At 40.1% G+C, this 12292-nt stretch overlaps 1 protein-coding gene across 3 annotated transcripts in view; it reads left to right on the forward strand.

Annotated features, from left to right (window-relative positions):
• Positions 1–155: 155 nt before the first annotated feature.
• MYO9A (myosin IXA) overlaps positions 156–12292 on the forward strand; it is a 372546-nt gene continuing 360409 nt past the window's right edge. For all 3 annotated transcript variants that reach the window (XM_067555993.1, XM_067555992.1, XM_067555994.1), the window contains exon 1: positions 156–456. The gene's annotated coding sequence lies outside the window, so the exon portion shown is untranslated. The remainder of the gene's footprint in view (positions 457–12292) is intronic.

Below are 12292 nucleotides of genomic sequence, written 5' to 3' on the forward strand. Positions count from 1 at the left end.
GCAGAGCGCGGACGCCCCCGATGGCTGGATTGGAACGCGGCTGGAGAGTGGGACCCGCGCTGGTAGGGGGCGTGTTCTCTCGAGGCTATGTGGGAGGGGCGGATCGCGTCGCCTCGCCTCAGGGGAGTGGCGCGGGCACGGCCGGGGGCGGGGGCGTGTCTGCGTGGGGGAGGCCGCGCGTGTGTGTGGCGCGGGTCCGCGCATCTGCTGGGCACGCGCGCGCTGGGTGTCGCGCGCAGGGCAGTTGGGCAGCGCGGCGAGCCGCGCAGTATTCTAACGAGCCGCCCGCGCCGGGCGGGAGCCGGTGCCGGAGAAACCCGAAAAGCGACCCTCCCTCCCCTCCCCCGTTGCCAGTACCTCCGAGCGAGCGAGCGAGCTGCTCGGGCAGCGGCGAGCCGCCCGCCCGGCGGGGGATGAGCTGGGGGATGCGCCGCGTCCCCGCCACCCGACACCCAGGTGAGAGACCGGCGCCTGCTGAGGGGAACTGAGAGAGCCGCATCCCGCCCGGGGCGCGCCCAGCCTCCTCCGTCCCTGCCTCCCTCCGCCCGGGGCGCGCCCAGCCTCCTCCGTCCCTGCCTCCCACCGGCTGGGAGCGCTCCCCCTCCGCGGCCCCCTCCGTTCCTGCCTCCCACCGGCTGGGGGCGCCCCCCCTCCGCGGCCCCCTCCGTTCCTGCCTCCCACTGGGTGGGGGGTGGCAGCCCCAACATGGCTGTCCCTTCCATCCCCTCCCTGCATCCTACCGGGTTGCGGGGGGGGCAGCCCGAACATGGCTGTCCTTTCCGTCCCATCCCTGCATCCCTTCGGGGGAGCCTGACCTGCCACTTCGCCCCGTCTCTTTCTCCCTCGAGATGATCGTTCTGTGTTCTTCCCTCTCTCATTGCCACCACAGTAAGTGCGGTGTCTTCAGCTGCTCCCTGGATGTGCTGTTGCTGTGCCTCTTGCACGCATGCCTTGTGGCTCGCCGCGACTGGAGAGACAAGTCTCTTTTCTGACAGTCTTTCCGGATCCCTTTATTGGGGTGGGGTGAATAACCCCATACATTTCAGGTGGGTGGGTTATGCCCTGTGTGGTTTCTTCACCATCCCCCCCACCCCATGGTCCTGTGTATATTGATGTCATTGCAGCTTTTATTAGCAAGGGGTATGCTGGGGTCAAGGGGTGTAAGGTGCCTGGAAATAGTGAACTGGGTGCAGAGAGGCCAAGATTTTCAAAGTTAGGTGTCTAAAGTTAGACATCTAAATGGATATTTACCTAAATAAATACCATATAAATGGGTACCTAAATAAATGTGGTGATTTTCAGAGGTGCTGCCCACCCTCACCTTCCACTGACTGCAAAGCTATTCTATTGAAGACAGTGAGATTTGTTGCGAGGTTTTGCTCAGCACCTGTAAAACATTTGCCATTTACATAGGTGCAGACTTTGGTGTTGTCCTGCATATCTATAGCGCATAGTCTTGTGAACACTAAATGATGATGCTATAATTGCATCTGTGCAATGAAACAGGTTTTGCTTTGTAATAGGTTTTTCTGTTGTATATTTTCATTTGGTTATTGTTACAAAAGGTTGTGCAGTCTTGTAAAGCAAAACACTCCGCTTTGGGGCCCCAATTGCAGTATAAAATCCACCATGTTAGACACCTGGTTACAACATTTTGATCTTCCAGCATGGTTAATACTGTTACAGCCTAGATAGGACTGACAGATTGCTGTGTTCCCAAATTGTGCTACAGCTTTGGACAAATCACACCTCCATAAGAAGATGATAAATGATGCTTGTTGCTGTTCAGTTGTGAATATGTGATGAAAAGAGCAAAAGTGGGAGGGGGAGGAAGCTATTTTCAACTGGCAACCTATAGAAGAGGTCTCATTGTTTTTCCATATGTCTTTTATTAAAGTTGGATAGATTCTTTGTTGCATTAAGGATTTTCTTAAAACATTTGGTTTCTTTTACTGTCCTTTTACACTTGATAGGAAATAAGGTAAGTTCTTTTTTGGCATGTTAGAATAGTGGCAGGATTTGTTGCAGTGCCTAGCCACCTATGATTCATGGTCAGTGTTTTGGTGATGTATTTGTGCTGATGCTTTCTGTGTTGCTCAAAGGGGCAGTGGAGAACACTGCAGTGTAGACTACTGTCATTAGCAAGTTAGTAACATTAGGTTAGGAAATCACTCCAGGCAAAAAAATGCCTCAAACAATATAAAGGATGCAGTACCCTGGTTAATTTTTTATAGGAATACTTTAAACTATGGCATAGTGTGCAGAATATACAGTGGACAGTATGTTACCTCTTTAAATTTATAATCAATTATTTTGTTTTGCGTTTTCATTGAGTATTGTAGTTTATGTGAAGCAAACTTAGGTGATGCTTGTTTCAGGTAAAATGACTACGCAAATAAGCTACCTTTTTCCTTTTAGCCCTTTATCAAAATATTAGTCTTCTCAACCATAGTTAAGGGTGGGAGGAGGATTCAGTGTTTGTCTTTTTTCTGACTTAAATTATGTAAACACTAATGTTGTTTTCATTAGGGTATGGCTAGTGTAGAAGTGTTCTGTGGTTTAAATATTTTTTTAAAAATAGTAAATAGAGGTGTAAAATGTAGACTTGTGAACAAAATATATTCTCAATGGAAAAAAAACTGGCTTAGGACTTTTCTACATACTAGTGTTGGTGGGTTTTTTTTTTTTTTTTTGGGGGGGGGGGGGAAGGAGGGGGGTATGTGGAGTAAGGAGAAGTTACCAAAGATGGGAAAATTGTAAGCTAGCATAGAAAAGGTACTAGGTGAACTGTTTTGGATGGGGTTCCATAGCAAGATATTAAATGCTATTGCCTGTGGGGGAGCCTTGTCTATGGTAGGATTTCCAGTGTTGTGGCCACCAGTGGATTTGTATAATAACAGTAATGGATTTTGCAAAAAATCTCCTACCATAGACATAAATTCAGTGTTCAAACTTCAGTAATGCATATTGTGATGGCTTTTGCTATTGTTCAGTTTAATTATTTAGGATTTACAATAAAAATAGACTATCACGCTACTAAATAAGAGCTGCATTTAAACCTCTTTTAGCCTCTTATTTAGATGAAATATCCTGATTTTAAAATAAGTGCAATATTCATAATGTACAGTACTTAACCCCTAGCGTGGAAGGTCCCTTAATACTTAACCTAGTAGAACAGTACTCAATACCATGGTGGGGGGAAAAAGCTATTTTTTTAATTATTCTAGAATTTTTGTATGTGTAGAAAAAAGTCTACTTTGCTTTTGCAAAAAAGAATCCCCAAACAGGATTTGTTGTAGTGTGTCAGTCTAACTTAAGTGATATTGTAGAATTTTTACAGTATTTCGTTGTCCTTGTTCTTTTATTGTTGAAAGAGTCTTGCTTATGGATGTTTTGGCAGCCCTCATTTCATATAGTTACATTTCATATCCTGAGGTCATGTTGAGACTACTAATTTAGAGTATGACCAAAAGTAATCATGGCTTTCAGATGGTTTGCTGCAGTATGCATTATTGTGACTGTCAGACTAGCAGCAGTGTTGCTCTGTACCGGTACTACACAACAGAGGATAGGAGGAAGCCTAGTGAACAGTGTTATGTAAAGATAAGTATTGGAGAAAGTGAATTAAATCTCGGTTATAAGGAGCAAATCTGTTTTGACTTGTGAAGTTGAATACTGAAAGTCACTGTCTATAGCAAAATTCAGTGATGTAATTAGGGGATTGTAAAACTTTATTTTTGAAAATATAGTTTAATACCTTTGTTTCAGTTTCCCAGTAAAGTGATAGGAATTGAATTGTGAATCTTTTTTTCTTCCACTCAACTCCAGCAAATTTTATATAGTAAAGGGGTTTTGTACATCCTCAGGATGATGACTGGAGCATAGACTAAGGCACCAATCCTGCAACACTTAAGCACTTGCTTAATTACAGGGAAGTAGGCTATTTATGTCAATGAGGCTTTACCACCACTCTCTACTCAACAACTGTAGAGCACCCCCTCTTTACTGTTCGAGTATAGAGTTAGATGAAAACTAAAACTTCCTTTAGAGATCATAAATGTATTAATTCATGAATCTTGTTTACCTAGGCTTATTTTTTCTCTGTTTAAAACTTGAGAATTAAGCTTGCACTTTTCCATAAAGAGTATTGCTGTGTCAGGGCGCACAGATCTTACTCTGGACTACCCTTCCACAGTTTCTATTGTAGAAGGCCTGTGGAGCAGCATTGGTGCAGGTTTTGAGGAAGCCAGAATAGTGGTAGGCAGTTTCTGCCTCATGCTTTCACTTATGCCCCATAGATTTTTCAGGCTTGTGCCTACGTGGAATGCCTGCCAGAACAACGCCCATAGAATCATAGAAAAATAGGACTGGAAAGGGACCTTAATAGGTCATCTAGTTCAGTACCCTGGATTGAAACAGGACTAAGTATTATCTAGACAATCCCTGACAAGTGTTTGTTTAACCTGTTCTTAAAAAGCTGCATAGGTAATTGTTCCAAAGCTTAACTGTCCTTACAGTTAGTGTTTCCTAATGTCTAACAAATCTCCCCTGCTGCAATTTAAGTCTGTTACTTCTCCTTAATCACTGAGGACAAGACAAGAACAGTTTATCACCACCTTCTTTATAACCTTTTCATATACTTAAAAACTGTTATATCTTCTCCCAGTATTCTCTTCTCCAGACTAAACAAATCCAATTTTTTCAATTTTTCCTTGTAGGTCATGTTTTCTAGACCTTTAAACATTTTTGTTGCTCTCCTCTGGACTTTCTCCAATTTATCCACATCTTTCTTGAAGTGTGGTACCTGGAATTGAACACAGTGCTTCAGCTGAGGCCTTACCAGTACTGAGTAGAGTGGAAAAATTACTTCTCGTGTCTTGCTTACAACACTCCTGCTAATACATCCCAGAATTATTTTTGCTTTTTTTTGCAACAGTATTACGTTGTTGACCCATTTTTAGTTTGTGATCCACTACAATTGCCAGATCTTTCTCTGCAGTACTCCTTTCTAGGCAGTCATTTCCCATTTTGTATTTGTGCAATTCATAATTCCTTCTGAAGTGTAGTACTTTGCATTTGGCTTTACTGAATTGCATCCTGTTTATTTCAGACCATTTCTCATTTGCCAAGATCATTTTGCACTCTAGTCCTGTCTTCCAAAGCGCTTGCAACCCCTTCCAGCTTGGTATCATCCGCAAACTTTATAAGTGTACCCTCTGTCATTATCTGAATAATTTATGAAGGTATTGAATAGAACTGGACCCAGGACAGATCCCTGCAGGACCACACTAGATATGTCTTTCCAGCTCGATTGTGAACCATTGGTGACTGCTCTCTGAGTACAGTTTTCCAGCCAGTTGTACACCTCCCTTATAATAGGTTTGTCTAGGCTATGTTTCTCTAGTTTGTTTATGAAAAGGTCACATAGACAGTATCAAAAGCCTTACTAAAGTCGAGATGTATGCTTTTACTGCATCCCCTGCACAAGGCTTGTTATCCCATGAAAGAATGATCTTAGTTATTATCTTGTTGGTCTTTTAATTCCTGGGTTTAAATGTATTCTGTATGTACTCATGTGTTTCCATAAATGTTTATTTAGTTGCTTACTTTCAGTAAGGCCAGGGGAATAATTTAGAACTTTGAGACCCAGCTAATGAACCTATATTCCTTTAGTTTTTTGCAGTGTTACAATGATAGCAAAGTCAGCAATTAAAGTATTAGACTAATTCAATGCCATTTAATAAAGATGATTCATGTGTGGGGACCAGGTCCCATCAATCAAAAGATTAACTTTGAAACAGCTTTCAAGTAAATTGAATCAAAACTCAATTTCAGTATGGGTCATTTGATTCTGTTTTAAAATTGATGAGCAAAAACTACTACAATGTAACATGTATAGTTAACCACATACAACAATATATAATATAATTAATATAAGTACAATACATTTTAGTTTTTCCTTTGGAAAAGCTATTGCAATTATGGCTTATAAAGTTTAATTTTTCTGTTCTTCATTTACATCAGAAAAAACATTCTTTGTGATTTGAAGGGATCAACAGGAAACTAATACAAACAATAGACCTGTTTCTGGTATGATCTGAACGTGCTGACGTCCATATGTACCAGCCAAAACTTTAGCAATTAGAGAGGTTAGAAAACTTTTGGATAAACTTTTCAGATTGGATATATTTTTTTCCTGTTGTGCATCTAAATTATTTTTTTACTTTAGGATAATTAAGATAATTTTAGTTAACATAAATCATAAGTAAACACTAACTATTAAAAGAATGTTAAGGCTGCAAAGTCGAGTACTCGAAAGTTAGGAAATGTGAGTATTAATGTGGCCTGTGCAATCTTAATTCAGCTTCCTTGAGTGTGTGCATTAGGATACAGTTTTTAATTACATGACCACATACTGTTTTTCCCCCCACAGGACCACTTTCCTTACCCCAGTTTGGATCTTGTTCCTTCTGCATTCAAATCAGGGATGAGTCCTTGCCCAGGCTGCCTGGGTGCCAGCAGAGGTAGTACTGAGAGCACAGGAGCACAGTCTCCTTGTGTCTGGCACTACAGCAGCGAGGAGCAATTGCAGAGAAAGTCCTATTGAAACCCTACACCCCTGTGCTAGAGCATGCCCAATATAGAACAATCTTCAATGACTTTAGCTGCCAAACTTTAACAAGTCTCTGCTAAGCATATATGACCTGAAACTTTTAACTTGGCCAGACTTGGGAGTTTTTTTATGGGAACAGCAAAAGGCGCATGTCCTGATGCAAAGGTCATATCTTGCGAAACGTCAAGTCTCTGCTGCAAAATGTGGAAGCACAAGAGCTTCTTAATGAAATTGTTGTAAGAAATTGTTTTAAATATGGGCAAAGGAACATATTTTGCCTGATCTCATTCTCAGCAACAGCGGAAACATTTTTGCTGAAAATCCTCCTCGCCCCTCCCCCCCCCTCCAAAAAAAAAAAAAAAATCAGCCAAAGGCAGACACTCTGGTATGAAAAATTTCAGCTCAAATGGTAAAAATTTGGCAAAGTTATAAGCAACTGAAAATTGGGTCTTTATAATTGAAAGTGTTGGGCAATCTTAACTATAGCCCTCTCTACCCAAGCTGCCTATTATTCCCTTTCTAAATTAGCTGGAATTATAGTTACAATTAAATATGAAATATTTTAGAAACATAAAAAGGTAAACTAAGTCTTTTTCAGTGCTTTGGGAGAAACTGCTATCTGATAAAACTATCTATTAGAGAGAAATTTGTTTGCTCTTACATGTGATTATGGTGTATCTCAGTATTGAAACACTTATTTGGTTTGCATGATTTGCTGTTTCTTTCCAAAAGTTAATCTTCCAAAATGATGCAGATTTCAGCCTCTGAAAGTCAGATCTTTATTTGCTAAAAATAACTTGCTAAGGCCTCAATCCTGTAAATGTGTATTTGTATAACATTGTGCATGTGACTAGTTCCTCTGAAGTGAATGGGACTACTCCTGTGGCTAACATAAATATGTATTTGAATTAGGGCTTACATTTTCTATTTTGTGATTTCCCCTTGCATTCCTCCAGGGAAAAACAAAACGATAGGTTCTGCTTTTGAGCAGATGGTTAATGTACTCTGAAATAAAACTTGTTAATCGTGTGATCTTCCTGTTACGTAGTGGTATAAAAATGCATGGCTGTAATTTTCAAGTTAGGTGACTCTGGGGTTATCACAGCTCATTACACTAGTGTCAGGGGTGAGTGAGTTTCTTATTGGGCTATTAGAGTAATACTTCTAAGCATACATACATAGAATATCAGAAACAATGTGATGGAATTATTTCCAGATTGAGGTAATTTTTATGGTCAGTCTTTTTTCTTATTAATGCTAGATTTTTTTTTTCCACAGACATATCTATCTATCTTATGAGAACAAGTGTTCAGGATTTAGATTCCCTAAATAAAATAAACATGCACAGCTCATGCCAGATGATGAAGATTGGGGGGATTGGGGGGGGGGGGTGTAGGAAAACTGAAGAGTCTTTTGTAAAGGTTCCCTGCATGCACATCTGTGTAATCTTAATATTGTCAAGTAATATAGTAAAAAGACAGTTGCATATCTTGGTGTATTTATAAATTAAGCATTGTATTAATATTTCAAATTTATATTTCACGAATCTTTGGAATAGGTCAAATTAAAAGTAAACTCCTACTACAGAGGAGGTGTTTTGTGGAAAATGTCAAATTATTAGATTTGATATGAATGAATATTGAATTGTGACTGAGATTATTAGGAACAGATGTAATACTGATGTCTTAATGTGTGAAATCTTTTTAAGAGTTATGCTTCTGTAGGTATTTTAAATGTGAATTATTCTCTTAGAATTTTTTGTAGTGGGGAGAGATTATCTGACAGGTAGCTACAGAGAAATTTTATATATAAAATGAGAACTGACTGTCCTTGCCATGGATTCCTTTTAAAAAAAAAAAAAAAGAGAGAGAATTTCCCCCCCCCCCCTATCTTTATTACTATCCAGTAACCGAATCCCACCTCTGTTTTTTATTTTAGGATTTTTTATTTTATTTTCAGGGAAAATAGCTTTATTTCTTAAGACATAGTTACTAGATGTAAACACATAGTATAATACTTATTTTCCTTTCAAGCAGGCTATCAGAATTCCCTTAGTTTCAACAGGGGTGCATTCTCCCTACTCTAATCCTTTCCATCATGATCTTAACTTACAGGTACCTTCATTCTGGCTGAAGACACCTCGGTGGGACTTCCTTTAGGCTTCATCAGTCCTGCTCCTTTGCTAGCCAGAGGTGTTGCTATGAGCATTATGAGGCTTTCTCTCCCCTATAAGACTGAGAGGGTTGCCTTTGTGCCAACTTCATCTCCTGCAGATTTGAGGAGCAAAAAACTGAGACCGAAAACAGAATCCAGATTTCCCACGTTTCTGGTAGTGCAGAACAATATATTAATCATCAGGTCAGGCCCTTTAATTCAGTGGATTTAACTTCAAAGGAATCTGAGGCTGTATAGTGTCTGTCACTAGCATTGCACAGAACCTATTTTGGTAGTCCTTGACTCAGACACCATTAATATAATTTACTATAGGGGAAGCTGATAGTGACCCCTCTATTTCGGTTGTCTGACACTTTCCATTATGAAAGATTCGTCTGACTCTTTTTGAGAATAAGTAACACCTCCACTGTTTGCAACAAGTCTTTGAGTTTCATCAGGGAGAAAACCTTAAAATTAGTGAAATGCCTTTTCTTTATCACATGAAATTATATTCAGATTTAGCTGTATTATGAACTGTTAATCACAGTTTCTCTGCTGTGATTTGCATTTGTCAGGAACACTGTACACTCACATTCTAAAGAGCTGGGCCAAGCTGCTGCCTCTACAGCAGCAGTGCGTATTGCACTGGGAATGCTTTGAAGGATGTGTTGGAGCAGTTGCAGTGCTGGGCCAGGTTCTTCCCCTGGATCTGATGCATGGGTCCAATGTCCTATCCCACCTCTGGGGACACCACATGGGGTAGGAGCCCACCTCCTGCATGGTAGTGTGTGGTGTGGGGGTGGAGAGCTGGACCAGGCTACTCTTGACCATCTCCTGCACCTAGCACATGGCACCAACAGTTCATCTTCCCCCTCTTTTAGGATAACAGCCTTCTGCCAACTAATATAATTAGTCCTTTAGCTCAATTGGTAAAAGTCTTTTCTGCAGTGCTGAAGAATCAGGATTCAGATTCTGATGGTGCACAATGTGATCAGTGATCTTGTAGTCCATCATTCCCTCTGAATTGGGGAAGAGACATTTTTATGAGCTCAGGGGTGTAGCTGTTGTACAAAAATGCAAATCAATAAATTACATATGGATCACAGTATAGTTATTCTCTGTTGGTTGACATGAAAATTAAGCAAGTGGTACAGATGTTCTGCGTACAACTTATCAGTAACACAAGGTTCTTGAAAGACCACGTTCGCGCGTGTGTGAGAGAGTGTCTTCCAAAGATTGTGTTCAGTTTTATTTTTAACTCTGATATGTAGGGAATACAGCTTTGAAAAAATTACAGGGATCCTCGCCTTTTACTCATTTGGTGAGTTTTAGGATCCCTTGTATTATGTTGTTCTGCTTCATTGCCTAGCAGTGGTTAAAAACCACAGTTTTCCATGCACTGGATGTTATCAGTTAATATAGGCTGAGTAATGACCCCCATCTTTCCAACTGGGCAATAGCAACCACAACTACAGGATTTTAGGCATGCTTCAGCTGTCCAACTCTGACCATCTCTCCTGTTTGCTCATCTCTCCAACTCTCCCAATTTTACTTTCTGCCTTTGTAAACCGAAGGATTATGTTGCACTGATTGTATTCTTTGTTAAATTCATTCTTTGAAGCCAGATACTTTGAGTGTTAAATCTTCTATAATATAAATGAAAATGTAGATTAAAATTTTCTTTTGTTCTGGAAATGGATCCCAAACTTTATAAAAGGAGAGTAAAGACTGTAAATGCTCTTCTTAAAGGCACAGTGTTGCCTCTGTCTCAGGCTTTTTCCGTCCAACTCCCTCAAAATCCCCAAACTGATGTGAGCAGGCAGTGGCTTCCAGCAATCCTTCAAGTCTGAGAGTGACTTCCTCTCCCTGCAGCTCACTGCCAAAGTCTATACTGATGGACAGTTATAATATTTTATTTTGGATTTCTACAAAATCATCCTTCCATTACTCTGGATGCTTTCAAACAGTTAAAAATACACTGCAAAATATATAATCATATGTATAGCTTACCACAATAATAATCATAACTTAATCATGTTTTATGTTCCATCCCACTTGCTTCACCACCACCTCTACCAAAATATGGAAAAAAGATGGTCCTCACATTGTCTTGAAGGTTTACAATTCTAGGCTCTGGGCCAAAGAGAGGTAGGGATTGAGTTCCAAAGCCAGAGGCGTGCCACAGAACTTGTCCCTTTGATTTAAAATTGAGAAGCTCAAGCTCCTCTGATGATCACAAATGCAGAGGGAAAGATGTTATTTTGAAGATAACCAGGTCCCTTATTATATTATTCATTGTTGTGGTGGTGTTGCACTCAGAAACCCTGATCAGGTTTAGGGCCCCCATTATGCAGGAAATTGTACAAACACACAGTAAAAGACCTGAAGAATTTATCTGAATTAAGACATGATGTAACAAGTGAGTATAACAGATGAATAGAGCGCAAAAGGGAGGGTGGATGAGGAGAGCAGTGGTAGGAATATTTGGTTACATATACTAGTCAGGTGGTAACTAGCAGGTTTCAAATCAGATGTTGTTGTTGTGTTTTTGTTTTTTTTTAAATAGAGAAATTAAAGATACTGATGTCAGTAGTCCCTGCTGGCCAGCTGCCTAATCATTATTTGATGGCAACATAACTTATGCCTTTTGATATGTGTCTCAAGTAGGGGGTTGAAGGAGGATAGTTTTAGTAGCATTATGAATTACTTCAAGTAGTGCATTCTACAAAGTATGGTATGCAAAAATTGTGAAGGTGCTTGTGGGAGAAGTGGGCAGGTGCAGGTTGGTGATGTTGGTGGGATAGCCAGGTGAAGGGTCATGTATGTGTTTTTAGGTTAAAACCAATGCCTTAAATTCTGTCTGGAAATTAACAAGTTTGTCAGAGCAGATAATGGAGCGAGCCACCAGTATTGTATGCTTGGTCAATGTATTTGTCTTTAGCTTCAGCTTCCAAGTGGTCTTCAGTTTCAGGCCCATGGCAAACATGTTAATCACCTAATTGTGAGTTTAACTATGTTTTGATCACTCTGCTAACATGATTATCCAGGAACAGTTGTAATGACTGGCCACTATTTATGGCTACAAAAAAATTGCTTGTTCAGTATCTCTGTTGCTTTTTTCTCTCCATTTCACTAGAGTTCTCAGGAACTTCTGCAGACGTGGTAGGCATGATGTTTGTTTAAACATTAGTTCTTTGACAAATGATCTGCAAATTGCATTTTTGTTTATGAAGGCAAAAATTAAAATTAAATTAAACTTAAAAATCCTTAAATGTCCTGCTTGAAGTATTTTTAACTTTCTAATATTTCATGTAACACCTAAGATTACTGTAAGTGAAAGACCAGAGAACTCTCTCTCTTTCTAGTGTCCTCTATATGTAGGGATTTTTCATGCCATAACAGAAGAGAAAAATGTTTTTAAAACCACAACAATTTGTAGGGAGCTCAAGAGCAAGTATAATATCTAAACCCACTTCTAATTCAGCTTTGAAATTGACTAGATTTCAAATTGACACTTTTAGTGAA

Source organism: Emydura macquarii, unplaced genomic scaffold, assembly GCF_026122565.2.
Source record: "Emydura macquarii macquarii isolate MOO-44397 ecotype Brisbane River unplaced genomic scaffold, CSIRO-AGI_Emac_v2 contig_1644, whole genome shotgun sequence".
NCBI lineage: Eukaryota > Metazoa > Chordata > Testudines > Chelidae > Emydura > Emydura macquarii.